This window comes from Hordeum vulgare, chromosome 1H (assembly GCF_904849725.1).
Source record: "Hordeum vulgare subsp. vulgare chromosome 1H, MorexV3_pseudomolecules_assembly, whole genome shotgun sequence".
NCBI lineage: Eukaryota > Viridiplantae > Streptophyta > Magnoliopsida > Poales > Poaceae > Hordeum > Hordeum vulgare.
This window is the reverse complement of record NC_058518.1, coordinates 287324173-287341689: the sequence shown is the minus strand read 5'-3', so window position 1 is coordinate 287341689 and position 17517 is coordinate 287324173.

Below are 17517 nucleotides of genomic sequence, written 5' to 3'. Positions count from 1 at the left end.
TATTTTGTGTACGCACTTAAGTAACCGTTATCGGTCAACTGATATGTTACCACCACATGCATGGTTTCGGTGATATTCGCGCATTGGTGATATTCGCGCATTGGCGGAGAGGGGAGACGTCGTCGTCGGGAGAAAAGCAAAAAAACAAAAACAAAGGGAGAAAGCAGTACAAAAGAAAAGGAAAAGTAAACAGAAAAGAAAAGAAAAATAATGAAACAAAAGAAAACAGAAAACTATAAAAGGAAAATAATAAAAAGAAAAGATGGAAAAGATAGCAGTAGCGCTGGTTTAGGGAACCAGCGCTATTGCTAATTTAGCAATAGCGCTGGATCCTAAACCAGCGCTACTGCTACTTGTATTTTACAATTAAAAAATAAAAAATGATAGCAGTAGCACAGGTTTGCAAACAAGCGCTATAGCTAAGTTAGCTATAGCGTTGGTTCCAAACCAGAGCTACTGCTATTTTGAGTTAACCGCCGCGTGCGCTAAGTCACCAAATCTCCGTGCCGCCCCTGTCTGTTCCCCAATTCCTCCCACGCCGCCTGTGTCCACCCAGCATCACCGTCACCCCCAGCTCCGCCCCTGACTCCTCCCTGCGCTACCCAACCTCCACCCAGCGTCGCCATCACCCCTATCATCGTGCTCTTCATCAACAGATCCGCCCCGAGCTCTCCCATCGACGCCGCCACCCCTCCCTATCGGCTAGGGTTCAGGTGAGGCCCCGGCAGGTACCCGACCCCCCCCCCCCACCTCCGACGGCAAGGTGCTCTTCGGCAGCAGGTACCTGACCCCCCCCCCCCACCTTTTGAACTAGTGGGCAGAAAGTTTGATGTTTTGAACTAGTGGGCAGATTTTTTTTCGTTTGATACACTAATTTTGAACTAGTGTAGATAGTGCTTGATGGAATTTTTAGATAGTGTAGGTAGTGCTTGATGGAATTTTGAACTAGTGTAGATAGTGTAGATAGTGCTTGATGGAATTTTGAACTATTGTAGATAGTTCTCAATGGAGACAATTTGCTTTGTCTTCAAGCTTGACAGATAATTCCATTTATTATCCTCATGGTACCCCTTCTTGTCATTGATGTTTTGTCGGAATGTCCGAGTGGCCTATGTTTTGCCGAAATGTTGATTCATTTCCATTCCGGCAAATTTCAGGCGCTACATATGTCCACTTTTTAGCAAAGGTCATGCCGAAATTTTCGGCATGACTTGTCCTAGAAACTAGGACATATGGAGTACCCGGGATCTGCCGGAAGGGGAATGAATGAACATTCCGACCAAATATAGGCCCCTTTTTTCTCTTCATTATATCTTTTATTTACAATTGTTGCATAGGAAACATGTCTACCAACGCCGAAATCGTGGGTGGTTTTGCTTGCTCCGCAGACCCCATGGAGGCAGCAAATTACTATTTTGATTACCTGGACCAACACGCCTTGGGGTTGCATGGTGGCGGTAGTGGTCCCAACCCCGACCCCGACACTGGCACCAGCACTAGCACCGGCGCCGACACCGCCCCCGAGACCGGCAACGATGATGTCTTAGCCGGTAAAGCACCGAAGAAAAAGAGGACACGAAAACCAAACGCGCTTGGCATCGGACAAATTGTGGTCATGGAGATTCACCCCAAGAAGTCAGAGCCAACGGCGCCAGAGGAAGCGCGCAAGTGCTCACTACTGGAATCAGAGATTTTGCCATCTGTTGCTTCTTTGTCGTCTGCTGGCTGATGGCAAAGACCCTCTTTGCCATCAGCTACCAGAAACCAGACGGCAAAGAGAAGGCTGATGGCAAACGTACTATTTGCCATCAGCCAGCTCTTTGTCGTCAGCTGGCTGACGGCAAACATCATTCAGGCAGACGGCAAAGAGCTCGGGTGGCCCACCCCGCACCCCCTCTCTCCCCCCTAACGGCCTCTCTCTTTGTCGTTCGCTTTTCTCCTTTGTGTCGTCGGGGGGCAGATGGCAAAGAGGGTGCGCCCTAATGGTCGTTAGCCCCACCCCCACGTGCCTCTCATCTCCCCTAACGGTTGTCGCGCCCCACCCCACACCCCTCTCTCTCACCCCCCGAAACCACCACCGCCGCCGCGCCCTCCTCCTCCCTGCGCCGCCATGCCCTCCTCCTCCCTGCGCCGCCGCGCCCTCCTCCTCCCTGCGCCACCATCGCGCCCTCCTCCTCCCTGCGCCGACGCCCCTCCTCGTCCCTGCGCCGCCACGCCCTCCTCCTCCCTACGTCGCCGCGCCCTCCTCCTCCCTGCGCCCCCTCCTCCACCACGCCCCCTCCTCCTCCCCGGGACCTCCCCCTCCACCACCACCGTCGGAGCTCGCCCCTTCTCCACCACCGCCTCCTCCGCCACCACCGCCCTCTCCTCCACCGTCGTGCCCTCCTCCTCCCCACGACCCCCTCCTTCACAACCATGCCCCCCTCCTCCACCACTACCGGCCCCTTCCTCCCAGCGCACCGCCTCCTCCCTGCACCCCTCCTCTACGGTCGTCCTCCCTGCGCCATCCTCATCGCCCGGCCGCCCCCCTCCAGTCAGTCCTTTTTTCTTCTTTTTTTGCTAATTAACAGATTTAGTGGTATATATAGTTTAGTTGGTAGGTTAGTTAATTAGTAGATTTAGTGGTAGTTTAGTTAGTTGGTAGTTTAGTTAGTTGGTAGATTTAGTTAGTTAATTAGTAGATTTAGTAGGTAGTTTAGTGGTAGATTTTGTTTTCTTAATTAGTGGTAGCTAGATTCTTTTTTAGTTACTTAGTTGTAGATTCTGTTTTTGTTATTTTTTTGTTGTTTAGTGCTCTATAGGTTTAGCGATAGGTTTAGTTCGCTTGGTTAGTTAGGTTAGTTTGTTAGTTAGCTTAATATAAAGAAGAGGAAGAAGAAGAGGAGGAGGAGGAGAAGAGGAGAAGAGGAGGAGGAGAAGACGAAGAAGAAGAGGAAAAGACAAAAATAAGAAGGAGAAGAAGAAAAGAAGAAGAGAAGAAGAAGAGAAGAAGACATAATTAGCCGATTTAGCTCCAAAATGACATAATGAGTCCAAAATGGAATTAAAACCTCTCATTAATATTATATTCTTACCTTGTTTTCCTCTAAAATGACATAATTAACCCATATAGCTCCAAAAAGACATAATTAGATAATTTAGCTCCAACAAGAGGAGAAGAGGAGAAGAAACAGGAAAAATGAAAAGAAAGAAGAAGAAGAAGAAGAAGAAGAAGAAGAAAAATAGAAGAAGAATACCTTCTCCTCCTTCTCCTTCTTCTCCTCCTTCTTGATTTCTTCTTCTTCTCCTCCTCCTCTTTCTTCACCTCTTTCTTCTCCTCTTTCTTATTCTCCTTACCTTATTTTCCCCAACAATGAGATAATTAGCCCATTTAGCTCCAAAATGGCATAAAAACCTTGGTTAGCTCATGAATATTATATTCTTAGCTTGTTTTCCTCTAAAATGACATAATTAACATATTTGTGTTGATCGGGTGGATTTACATGTGACAGATATCTCGTCGCTGTGAGGTTTGCTATGCGAAGACCTCCCCGTGCGTTGTACGAGCTCCACCCCTGCATTCGTGGATCAGTACACATGTCATCGCCTCCTCGCCCCTTCATTTACTGTGGGTCGGTTTTCGGATGAAACTTGCTAGATTTAGGTAATTAAATTAATTTATCAGTATGTGTCTCCCGTTCGAAAGGGTTACAGTTATAAATATGCATGCATTTGCTTATATTTATAATGTGATTCTTTCGAATTGTCCAACGTTATCCATGGACAACCCGAGTATGTGTACATTGGGTTCGTTTTCCCATATGCTTTGTTCCGGATCCGATGCATAATTTCATCAGTGCCTCCCTGTTGTTCTGTGGATAGACATCCTCTCTGTTTATTGCGGAGACGTGTATCAGGAGAACAACGGGGAGGTGCTGCCGAAATTTTGCGTTGGATCCGGAGCAGAGCATGGAAAAACGAACTCAATCTACACATACTCGGGTGGGATTAGGACCTATCTTTACCTATTAGCGTGTAGGTTGCATGGACGTAATAAAAATAGCGAACTTGATTAACTAATGAATAGAAATGCTAAATTATATATAAATATATTTCTTGTGTCTTTAGTAGCTAGGCAAGATGAGTGATTGTGCGTGGATGTATACCGGTCACCCTAGTTAGAAAGAGATGACGAAAGAATGGTTTCTAAAAACCAAGGAATTTGTGAAAGCCGCATTTGCAAATGGCCAGGAAAGAAACTATTCCCTGTCCTGGATGCGACAACTATAAAAAGATGACAGAGGCTGTAATGATTAAACACCTGCACATGAGGGGTTTTAGGCCTAATTATACGGTGTGGCATTTCATGGTGAGTCTATACAACGCACCAGAGCTGAGGTGGTCCGTCGTCGCACCGACGAGCATGGTACCAGGATCGAAGACATGGTGCAAGACTTTGATGATGGTCGGGATTCGAAAGATGAGATGGAGGAATCTGCAAAGGCCTTTTATGAAATGTTGGAGTCTTCAAAATGTCCTCTCCATGAGCACAGTGAGCTCTGTCAGCTGGATGCAATTGCACAAGTAATGGCTCTGAAGGCTCAGATCAACTTGGGAAGAGAATGCTACGACGCGATGATGCCACTATTTGGACGCTTCCTACCCAAAGTACATGTCATGCCTGCAAACCTGTACCAGTGGGACAAAATACTTCTTGTACTTAAGATGCCCTATGAGAAGATAGATGCATGTGAGAAAGGACGTGTCTTATTTAGGAAGGAGTATGCACACTTGGACTATTATCCCAATTGCGAGTCTTGCAGGTATCTTGTGGTAGACAACGGTATGGGTGAGAAGAGGCAGACCAAAATCGCAGTTAGTGTTCTTCGGTATATGCCAACCGTACCAAGGCTTCAACATCTTTTCATGGTCGAAGAGACAGCCAGACAGATGACATGGCACAAATTGGGCAAAAGAACCGAACTAGATGTGGATGGGAATAAGATGGCGGTACACACATCGGATAGGGAAGCGTGGAAACATTTCTATGGATTGCATCAGGATAAAGCGGCAGATCTAAGGAATCCTCGAGTCTGCATCGCCATGGATGGTTTTAATCCCTTCGGCATGACGGCAACCCAATACAGTTGTTGGCCTGTATTTGTCATTCCACTCAATCTCCCCCTGGGCAGATTATGCAAAGAAAGAACATATTTCTGACATTGATAATTTCAGGGCCCAATTATCCGGGGAAGAATATGAATGTGTACCTGCAGCCGCTTAAGGATGAATTGGAAGAAGCTTGGGATAATGGGGTCAAGACATATGATGCCGCTAGAAAACAAAACTTCAAAATGCATGTGTGGTACATGTACTCTATGCATGACTTGCCGGCGTATGCGTTATTCTCTAGATGGTGTGTGCACGAAAGGTTTCCGTGCCCCCAATGCAAGGCAGCTCTTCAGTTTCATTGGTTGTAGGAGGGTTGGAAGTATTCTTGCTTTGACTTGCATAGACAGTTCCTGGATCCTGATCATCAGTTCAGAAAAGACAAGAAGAACTTTACCAAAGGTAAAGTTGTCAAAAACTTGGCACCACCTGCGTTGACAGGCCAACAGATCCTGGATCAGTTAAACGCCCTTGAGCATGATCCAGAGTGTCCAGGGTATTTCAAGGGGTATAATTTAAAAAACGCCTGGACTCACAAGCCATGCTTCTGGGATCTGCCTTACTTCGAAGACCTCCTTCTTCCACACAATATCGACATGATGCACACTGAAAAGAATATCGGAGAGGCTATTATTGGTACATTGTTTGACATAGATGGGAAGACAAAGGATAATACTAAGGCTAGAGTCGATCAAGAGACACTATGTCATAGACCGTTACCAAACATGCAAGAAGGCATAGGAAAGCAGAAGTGGTCGAAGCCAAAGGCCTGGTTCAATCTTGGAAGGCCAGCTATGAGGGAAATTATCTTGTGGATCAAAATGCACTTGATGTTCCCCGATGGGTATGCAACGAATCTAAAGAGGGGAATGAGTCTTGAAAAAATAAAAATCTTTGGTCTCAAGAGTCATGATTGGTACATATGGCTAGAGCGGATAATGCCGATGATGTTACGTGGCTTTATTCCTGAGGATGAATGGCTAGTACTAGCGGAGCTGAGCTATTTCTTCTGTGTTCTTTATGCGAAAGAATTGTCGCCTGGCGTGGTAGATGACATGGAGGAGTTTGCACCGGAGTTGTTGTGCAAGTTAGAGAAGATCTTTCCACTGGTCTTCTTTAATCCAATGCAGCATTTGATTTTACATCTACCGACTAAGGCAAGATTGGGTGGGCCCGTGCAAAATCCTTGGTGCTTTGCAACTGAGAGGATGCTGAGGACACTACGAGCTAAATGTAAAAATAAGCGTAGAATTGAAGCATCGATGGTTGAGGCATTCATTACTAAGGAGGTGGCAAACTTTGTGACAGCACACTACGAAGCCAAAAATCATCATTTGCATAATAAGAAGCCTCGGCACAATGATGCAGACCCTAAAAAGGTGGGTCCAACCTCAGCCTATTCAAAGGGAAGCTCGCACCAGCCGGTGCTTCAAAACCAATAATGTTGGATGTCGAAGAATGGCGGAACATTTCGTTGTATATCTTCAACAACCTAACAGAAGTGCGGCCGTACATCGAGTGAGTTCTCGACACATTTTCCGTAACTTCTAATTCCTTTGAACTGCTCTTATTACCGGATATTTCATACAGCCGATACGTCGTCAAATTCTCGGATGGAGCGGTGATCGAAAATGATTCCGTCGAAGAGTATGAGCTTCTGGCAAAGACACGAGGCGGCTATCCTGGTTTCATCTCTTGGTTCAAACAAACGGTAATTATCAATAATGGACCATTTCATTTCTTGGTCTAACTTGCGGCTAATGCAACAATCGTCTCGTATTAAACTTGTAGGTTAATTCAGAGTCTATGGATGCCGAATTGAGACAAGTCGCTAATGGTTTTGACTATAAGGTCCGTTCATTTGAGAAATACAAAATAACGGGTATCTCTTTCGTACCTTTGGCAAAGAGCTATCTATGTCCGACCGGAAATCTATAGATTGTGGTGTCTATGCTATTGGCGAAGGTGTTATCGAGTATTATGGAAGAGTTGAAGCAATTTATGAACTTCAATTCTTTGGTGAAAACCTACCGAACGTCTTAGTCTTCAAATGTTATTGGTTCCAGCCGAAGGAGACTAGAAGGACTCATGAACATATAGGACTAGTCGAAATCAATCCAAACACCCATTTAGATGTTCCCGATGTCTATATTACGGCTCAACACGTGACCCAAGTTTTCTATCTACCGTGGGCATGCCAAACGGATAATAATCTGGAAGGTTGGTATGTTGTTTATGAAGTGCCGCCACATGTTAGACCACCTCTACCAAATGAACAGGATTATGAACCTCACATTAACCCAGACACATATCATGGAGAATTCTTCCAAGAAACACGTCTTTCCAAGAAACGTTTCAAGAACCGCCGTGCTTCACCCCAGAACATGGAAGTAGACAGCGACAATGAATCCGACTCCACCCTTGAGCCGGAACCAGCAGAGCTGGAACTAGAAAAGGTTACTGATGCGGATGACATGTCAATGCTTGGCCGATTACAGAAAGGCCTTTCACAACTTCACGTCGTTGAACCCGACGAGGGCGCCATTCATGAAGACATGCGTGATAGTGATGATGATGATGCATTTATCGATGATGATTATTAGTTTGTAAGATTCCCAACTTAAATTATATATATATTTATCTTTATTATTCATGTACATAGTATTATTCATGTCAGTTATTCAATTTTTTTATGTTGTACTAATTTATTTTTATCTTTATCATGGCAGGTCACGAGGTGTTGAAAGATGGCGGGCGCGGGTCCAGATCGCTCGGCGGGTTCTTCTTCGGCACCCCGCACGAGGGGTGGTACTTCCCTTCCACCCCTGTCTCTCCGTAGAGCCTTGGCAGACAGTCTGATGACACCACCCGCGGGTTCTTCTTCGTCGGCGGCATAGCCCACTGGGAGAGGTGCTGGTCGGGTAGGGAAGAAGGGGAAGGGTACAGGGAGAGGTGGTATCCGTGGAAGATCCAGGAGGACTGTTGAGTTGTCCTCGCCACCACCAGCAGCTCATTCACCCGAGCATAGGACTACTATGGTGGACCCGTTTGCGGAGGAGGCTACGGGGACTCCGGTCCAAGAGCCCGGTGTTGACGGGCATTCGGCCCATGAGACTCCGGTCCAGGATCAGCCTCGGGTCGAGGTGCGTTCGGCCCACGAGACTCCGGTTCGTGAGGCTTCGGCCAACGTGGAGAGGTCCGGATGGGGTGCCTAGCCGGATTGGACCGAGGGTCCGGGTGGCTCAGGGGGCGGGGATGGCGAGAATGAGACTACGGATAGTGAAGTCGGCGTGCAGGTGGATGGGGCCACCGTGTACAAGCATGGTAGTACACGTCTCCGAGTCGTGCCAGCTACCCGCGAGCAGAGGCCGGTGATTTAAGCCTGAAAGGGATAGGTAAGTAGATTTACTCTTTGTTTAGCTTTTGCCTTCAACTTTCTTCAAATATCTAATGCGTTGACCTTATCATACTGCAGGGGATGGGCACACCCTCGTGGAGTCCGCAAGCCGAACACCGTCCTTGGTGTGCTTTGCCGGACAAATTTCCCGGGGTTTGTCACGTTGCCTGGTGAGGGTCAGGTTCCTTCACTAGGATTTTCCTGGGAGCACTACCAGGCTGCACAGGCTCCGCCGGAGGAGACTATAGATGGTGTCTTGTACCACACGAGGGCCGAGATGGTGATCAAGAGCTTTTGGGTAAATTATCCTTTTACGCGATCTAAAATTAACAATATAGCTAATTATTGTACTAATCGGTGTTTTCTCGTTTGATTGCAGACCTTCTATAGGTGTGAGGAGGGATATGAGGAGGCGGCGGCCAAGGTTCTTGAGGCCGGGTGAAGGCGGTTATTATAGAACTTACGCCACGAGGCTCGACCGCAGGCTATTCGAGACTACTACACCACGCGTGGTATTAAGAAGCAGAAGAAGGATTGCCGCGCAAAGTATTTGAAGGAGCAATACATGAAGGTAATTACCTATTCTCAAGTCCTTCTACGTAGTTTTCTTGATTTGATTCATAGGCGTAGCGCTCAAAATTCTTTCTAATAACTCATAGGTGCCCCCGAGATGGTGTGCGGATAAGATGGATTGTTGGGAGGCGTTGGTTGATGAGTGGTGCACAGGCAACTGGCGAGCCATCCACGACAATGTGAAGGATCGGCGTATCCAAATGGTTGGTGTGCCACACCATCAAGGCAGCGCCAACTTACTTCAGTCCGGACGAAACTGGGTAAGTGGTTTTCTTCATGATTCATGCAATTCATTCTTCATGCTAGCTTGAGCCCCTTACTGATACTTTGTTCCTCTCTTTTAGGCGCATCATAATAAGACGGAGATGCCACACTTGTACGGCCTTTATGACATGGCCGATACTGCCTCGTACAAGAAGGCGAAGGCATTCTCTAAGTCTGACCTGGATGATCCAAATAACTTCACCAACATATCATCCCACCACAAGCTCGTGACATACAGGGACATGGGGAAGGCTAGGAAAGGGGAGGACTTTAACCCGAGCCACGAACCTTTGGATCCAGAGCTGGTGATGATATCTGGTGGCGGGAGGCCCCATGGCTCGATAACCATTGAAGATGGGATAATACGTTGTCCACTCACTCTCCCGAAGATCAAGGCGCGCCAGTCGAGCTCCTGTCCTGAGATAACGCGTCGTCCATGGCGAGTAGATCTTGCCATGCAGGTTAGTTGTACGGACTGAGAAAACTTTCATCCATTTCATTATGTGTGTGACCATCAATCATTACTGTGGTAACAAGGAATGGTGTTGCAGGCTGCTCTTCATAAAGAGAGAGCGGCAAACCAGGCTGCTCTTGAGAAAGAGAGATTGGCAAGCGAGGCTGCTCTTCAGGCTGCTCTTGAGGAGAGGGACCAGACCACGGCACGATTGATTGAGGAGGAGAGGGCCCGGAATAAGGCGGGTCAACGGGCCCTGTGTGAGCTTTTTGTGGTAAGTTTTTTTTCACATTAGCCAAATCATGTGTGTAATGTCTGTTTCATTACTAACTAATACGACCGACTCTTCAGGGTCTGTGCGAGAAGAGCGGTCGGGTCCCTCCGCCGATGCCCGTCTTCTCTTCGATTGGAACAGTGAGTTTCATTTCAATCGTCATTATAAACTAGTATTAACAATTGAGTGTCATCATGCTAACTGAGAGATTGCAAAATATCTTTTCTGCAGAATAACTCCCGAGCGGCATCGCACGACCCTTCTCCAGGGCAACCGTATCCAAACGAAGTCATCGCGAGCAACCCTAGTGTTTCTCCTTCTTGATGACCACGACGGTAAGTTTTCTCTAGTTCATTTTTGACATAATTAGATAATTTAGCTCCAAGAAGAGGATAAGGAGAAGAAATAGGAAAAATGAAAAGAAAGAAGGAGAAGAAGAAGAAGAGAAGAAGGAGAAGGAGGACAAGAAGGAGAAGGGGGAGAAGACCAAGGACCTTCTACTCCTTCTCCTCCTCCTCCTCCTCCTCCTTCTTCTCCTTCTTCTTGATTTCTTCTTCTCCTCCTCCTTCTCTTTCTTCTCCTCTTTCATATTATCCTTACCTTATTTTTTCCAACAATGACATGATTAGCCCATTTAGCTCCAAAATGACATAATAAGTCCAAAATGGCATAAAAACCTTGGTTAGCTCATTAATATTATATTCTTACCTTTTTTTCCTCTAAAATGACATAATTAGCCCATATAGCTCCAAAAAGACATAATTAGACAATTTAGCTTCAAGAAGAGGAGAAGAGGAGAAGAAATAGGAAAAATGAAAAGAAAGAAGAAGAAGAAGAAGAAGAGAAGAAGAAGGAGAAGGAGGAGAAGAAGGTCAAGGACCTTATACTCCTTCTCCCCCTGCTCCTACTTCTCCTCCTTCTTCTCCTTCTTGATTTCTTCTTCTTCTCCTCCTCCTCCTCTTTCTTCTCCTCTTTCATATTCTCCTTACCTTATTTTCTCCAACAATGAGATAATTAGCCTATTTAGCTTCAAAATGACATAATAAGTTCAAAATGGCATAAAAACCTTGGTTAGCTCATTACTATTATATTCTTACCTTGTTTTCCTCTAAATGACATAATTAGCACATATAGCTCCAAAAAGACATAATTAGATAATTTAGCTCCAACAAGAGGAGAAGAGGAGAAGAAATAGGAAAAATGAAAAGAAAGAAGAAGAAGAAGAAGAAGAAGAAGAAGAGAAGAAGGAGGAGAAGAAGGAGAAACTCCTTCTCCCCCTCCTCCTACTTCTCCTCCTTCTTCTTCTTCTTGATTTCTTCTTCTTCTCCTCCTCCTCCTCTTTCTTCTCCTCTTTCATATTCTCCTAACCTTATTTTCTCCAACAATGACATAATTAGCCCATTTAGCTCCAAAATAACATAATAAGTCCAAAATGGCAAAAAAAACTTGGTTAGCTCATTAATATTATATTCTTACCTTGTTTTCCTATAAAATGACATAATTAGCCCAAAAACATTATATGTTGTTGTTCTTCTGACTTTCTTATTCACATTTTTGCAGATTGGGTGCATGCATGAAAGCTGGCATTCATTCATGGAGTGCCTTATTAGTTATAGTTTTCATTTGAGTTGATGAAAAATGTCTAACTATATGTATATGTATCTATGGATGAACAGTGTAAAACTTTGTATGTTGGTTCTTTCGATATATGGGATGTACATTGATGAACTTTATATGTATATCATATATGTGTGGTGAACTATATATATGTGTTGTGGAATATATCATATTTGGGATGTACATTGTCATATATATATATATATATATATATATATATATATATATATATATATATATATGATGTGAAATAATAATAAACAAACAAAATAGAAGCTATATGGGCTCTTTTCCGTCTGCCAGCTGATGGCAAAGGTCTTTGCCATCAGCTGGCAGACGGCAACGGTGCCACATGGCACCCAGTTGTGCACCCTGGGGGCCAGCAGCTGTTGGCCATATAGTTTCTTTGTCGTTTGCTGCTGGGGTGGCTGACGGCACAGAGGAGGGGGCGGCAGACGATAAAGAGGAGGGAGGAGGCTGATGGCAAAGCTGACGGCACACCGGAGGGGGAGGAGGGGAGGGGGGAGGCAGACGGCAAAGAGGAGGGGGAGGCAGACAACAAAGAGGAGGGGGGAGGCAGACGGCAAAGAGGAGGGAGGAGGCAGACGACAAAAGTCTCCGTTAGCCCTAACGGAGGCATCGCCTATCGGCTGTCGTCTCAAGTCCTTTGCCGACTGCTCGTGTTAGATACTGACGGCAAAGAGCTTTGTCGTCCGCTTCCCGAAGGCTGACAACAAAGAAGCTACAATGCCGTCGTAAGCTGACGCAGATTCTTTGCCAATAGGAGGCAGACGGCAAAGATCTTTGCCGTCGGTGGAGTCCTCTTTGCCGTCCATTATGGCAGACGGCAAAGAAGCTGATTCCTGTAGTGGCTAGGGCAATCAACTGGGATGCATCCTTAGGGAAACCGCCAACATCAACGACGACAGGTTTAAGCGGATACCACATATGGAGCACATGCTCCTAAAGAAGTTGCACAATAGAATCATGTTCCCCGGCCGGAATGAAGCGGATTATAAAGAGCCGTGGGACGACCCCGCCATGACAAAGATAAACGAGAAGGCAATGGTGACGTTCACCAATGACTTGTCCTCCTGGAAAGTTCGGGTGAAAAAAGCGATTGCGAAGAATGAACCATGGTCCAAGATTCATGCTGATAATCCGACAATAACGGCAGAGGACTTTCCAAAATTCCAGGAGAATTGCGATAAAGAAGAAGTCAAGGCAAAGTCGGAGAAAATGAAGGCGCTCCAGGCCAGGAACACGCCTCCCCACCGCCTCGGAAGCTGTGGTTACGAGGGGAAGAGCCTCATATGGGCCAAGGTGGACGCCGAACATGAAAGTCTCGGGATCCCAAACACCTTGGCGGAGTTCACCGACCCGCTGGAGCGTGACTGGATTAGGGCCCGGTACAAGTGGGACAAAGAAAGAAAGATCTTTTACACGGACCCGAACACGAGGGAGTTCATGAGACTTCTAGTTATTGTTATATTACCACATTATCATATTAATTAGCTTCCAATCAATTTGACAACAAGTTTTGTCACATTAGTAAACCATCCACGTCCCTTTTGCAGAAAGAGCAGCACCAAAAGGCAGCCAAAAGCGACGTGTCGTCACAGTCGTCGGCGAGGCCCAAGTGGGACACCCCATTCAACTGGGCCTTGAACAGACTGAAAAAGGTCCCGGTGGACAAGCCGCCATCCTATGGACGTGTGCACGGCGTCGGAGATGGCGCCTCGTGGAAGACGTGCTACCCCGAGGAGCCATAGGAAAGAAGGAAGAGACGGTTGGTCGTCACTCAGGAGAGCATCGACGAGAAGGTCACGATTGCGGTCAATAAGACCAAAGCTGAGTACAAAGAAGAGTTGGTCGGGGTAGTCAGTGGGTTGGTCACTGACGCGGTGGCCAGCTTGATTCCGACAATTTTCAATTACACAAAAAGCAATCCAAATGCACGACCGAAGGACTTTCCAATTCCCATCTTTGTCGGGAGCAACTCGGCGAACACCACAGCACCAGCACCTGCCCAAGCAACCGCAAAAGGTCCCGTTCCTATTCGTAGCAGCCCGACCTCCGTCTCTCGCATGCTCGGCGGGCCTTCCTCGCTGGTTGAGCTCGACGCCCTCACGGTAATTAAGCGTCATACCCTTTTCACCAGCATGTCTATAGTCTTCCATTTCAGTTGCCTTTCAGATGTTTGATGTTGCAGACATGTCTCCTTCGTAGGCCGATGACACCCCGTGCACCCTACTCTACGACATCAAGGGCCAGGAGGTGGCTGTGGGAAAGGCAACCATCGTGAAGCCGAAGGACCGCATGTTCCACAACCGACAGATGCCCGATGGCGTCTTCAAGGTTATCGTGGCCAGTGTCTTAGCGGGCTTCGAGGATTTGCCTCCTCCGATACCAGTCGGTGACAACGAGACCCCTAACACGATTGGCGCATACAAGAACTAGTTCTTGCTTTGGCCGAAGTCTCTTCTTAGTCTCGAGGAGCCCAGTATCACGCCAACGCCACCTTCTCAAGTAGGTATGAACACCACCCCACCTACGACATTACCTGCATCTGTCGTGTGGGATGATGGTAGCGACGACGCGAGGGAGAGCCTCCATTAGTGCCAGATCATGTCGCCCCCGCTGTTGAAGAAGCAAATGTTGATGATGACATGGACGATGATGATGAGGACCCGAACAAGTATTTCAATACCGCCTATGCTGGGTTGATGGGTCAGGACGCCGAAGACTCAGGCTATGAGCGTGGAGATGATGACTTAATGCTGCCTGATTTGCCGGAGCCGGAACGTCCTAATAAGGCGGAATGCAAAAGTCTCTCTTCAAGCCATCCTCGTAGGAGAGGCCTCCAGATGCCGCCTCTACCCAGCAACCCCCCGAGGCCCGTCCACTGTTTAGCCCGACGACACTGGGGGTGGTGGTTAGGGAAGGTATGGTGGGCTCACTAACGCCACCCGCCAAGAAGCAATGGAAGAGACCGGCCAGGAAAGGCCCTAAAGGCGCCATAGGTGCTTCAAGCAGCCAGCGGCCTATGAAACCCCGGGTGGTAGACAGAATACCTGTCGCCGGTAAGCCGCGTTTCCATGTCGTCGGCGAGCCGATCCTACCTACCAAAGCGCTAGATGACATACTGAACAATGATCTAAAGAGACTCCATGAAGATGTGCTGGCCAAAGAGAAAAGCCTTCTGGTCGCGAAAGATCCAGGATACCCGCTTTACGCGGCTCGGGTGTCGTGTGGGAAGTTGTACGTCGATACCTGGCTCGCGAATCAGTTCCTCCTGCGATTTGACTACATCTACAACATATTCCACATGACCAAGCTGGATTTCCAGTTCATCCGGATGCATGCGCTGTATCTCGACTACTTCATCAGGATGGAGAGCATCAAATATATCTGCGTCGCGGACCCATACAATATGCACGAGAGCTTCTTGGCAGTTTGCAAAGAGCACCGTGAGTATGCGAGCAAGTACCTCGGCGACTTCATGGTCGCTAATAAGGACAAGGAAGCGATTCTTCTACCTTATCATCCCTCATAAGTCATCCGTGCATATCCTTCCGTACATTGTAATCATTCCTTTGCAAGCATGGAGGCTAATTTGAGGTGTACTTAATTTGTGCAGTGGGGGCGGCGCCGTCCTCATCGTTCTGTACCCAGAATACTCGCATGATATGTACTTGGACTCGTCGAAGAACAAAAAGAAAAAGGATTACACGCACGTAAAGAGTGTTCTCAACTCTGCCATGTGGACCTTCAGCCTGACTGGTGGATATATCAAGGTGAAAAGGTCCAGGAATAAGCACCGGCTTTCGGTCATAAGACCGACTTCTGCTGCATCCAGCAACTGCACAACAGTCAGGCTGATGGTTTCTACCTCATGCATCACATGCTGGAGTACAAAAGGGATAATCAACGCCTTCGCATGTCAGCTATGGCCAAAGATGCCGAGATTGTTAGCTGGGCCACAAGCATAGGAAAGACACCGGATCATCGAATCTGAGCTGAGTTTTATAACGTACAGTGTGAACTATCCCAAGTGATCATGAAGCAAGTCCTCGAACCAACGGGGATGTTCTACCATGGGCCAATCACGCGGGTTGATGTCCAAGCACTGCTAGTCGCTCAGCGTCTGGACCTGTATCCTTTCACGAAGCTCGGGTGCCTCCTCCCTGACTATGAAGATTGGAATGCCGACCTGGACGACTGATTGTCAATGACAATGTGATGTAACTAAACCGTAGTCCTGAACTAGCGTGCCTTATCAGTACTTTCTTTCTATGGAAAAACTTTGAAATTATGCATGGTGAAACTATGTGATGTAACTAAACTGTGGTCCTGAACTAGCGTAGATCACTCTAGTTAATTAGTTTGGGTATGAGGAACTTCGTCATTTATGTTTACTATGGGTTTCTTTTATTTTGCTAATCATGCCTCTTTGTTTTCTTAAGCACATTATGTTGCATATTATCGTTCAGATCAACAACTCACGATGCAGGTACCTATATCAGAGATGGCGAAGGACTACTACGTCGTGTACGTTGGCAGGGTTCCAAGAGTCTACGACCACTAGCCAGCCGCTCAGGCCCAGGTGCACAGGTACCCGGGTGCTAGCCAGAGAGGGTTCGACACCACAGCCGAAGCGGAAAGTAGTTACTTGAGGTGGACACTCCATCATGAGCAGGGGCGGGACCGCCGGTACTACATAGTCGCGTTGTTCCTCATGCTGATCGCTCTTCTCTTCTACATCATGTTGTAGATATAGATGATGAAACTTGTGGGTGTGCCATGACCATGCAGTTGGGCTTATTCGAGACATGACATGATCGCACTTATGTATCGCTATTTTTGAGATTATGTGATGATATTTTGTGTTGAATGATGATGGTATGACGAGACTATTGTATGTCTATGGTATGTGAGAATGGTATATGTTTAATATGATGTGATGAAACTATTAATTGTGCAGATTCTGTATAAATACATCACAAATATGTAGAGGGTGCAAATCTGTAAAAGCTGTAAAAGTTAGCAGTAGCGCTGGTAAATACTTACCAGTAGCACGGTTTAGCAGCAGCGCTTTCTATGAGCAAGCGCTACTACTATAGTTAGCAGTAGCGCTGGACACGGAAGCGCTACTGCTAACTATACTTACCAGTAGCGCTGCCCATACCAGCGCTACTACTAGTTTTTAGCTGTAGCGCGATAGCAGTAGGGCTTGGCCCAGCACTACTACTATATTTTTTCGAGTGCTACTACTAGGGTTTTCCCTAGTAGTGACGGGCATAACGCTCCGTCCCCGTCCGCTGCGAGCTCCTCGGCGGCCCCGGGGCCTTCCAGCGCTCCGCCTCGAGCACTGGTGCCAACCTCTGACACCATGACTGAAGCGGCTGCATAATCCGAACGGGAAGCTCCTGCTGCCCCCACGGAAGATGGGGCGCCCACACTTCCCCACCATGGCCAAGAACCGAAGCCATCTCAAAGATCTAGAAGAGAAGAGCAAACCAGGCAACCCTAGGTTGGAGAAGAGGAGAAGGATGGATGAGCATCGTCTACCGCACCCCTCGCGCTTTTATAGGGAGGGCGCGAGGGGTTGGCTCTCCTACGCTCCAAGGGTCGCCGCCCATCTCCACCTATGTTATTGCCCACCATCATGGGCGAATAGGTAACCGCCCCATCAATCCAATCCACGATGTTGCGGCTTCTGCCACGACTAGGACTTTAAGCCACGCGCATCCGCCGCGAGATTCGTGCAATGCATGCAGCACGCGTGGC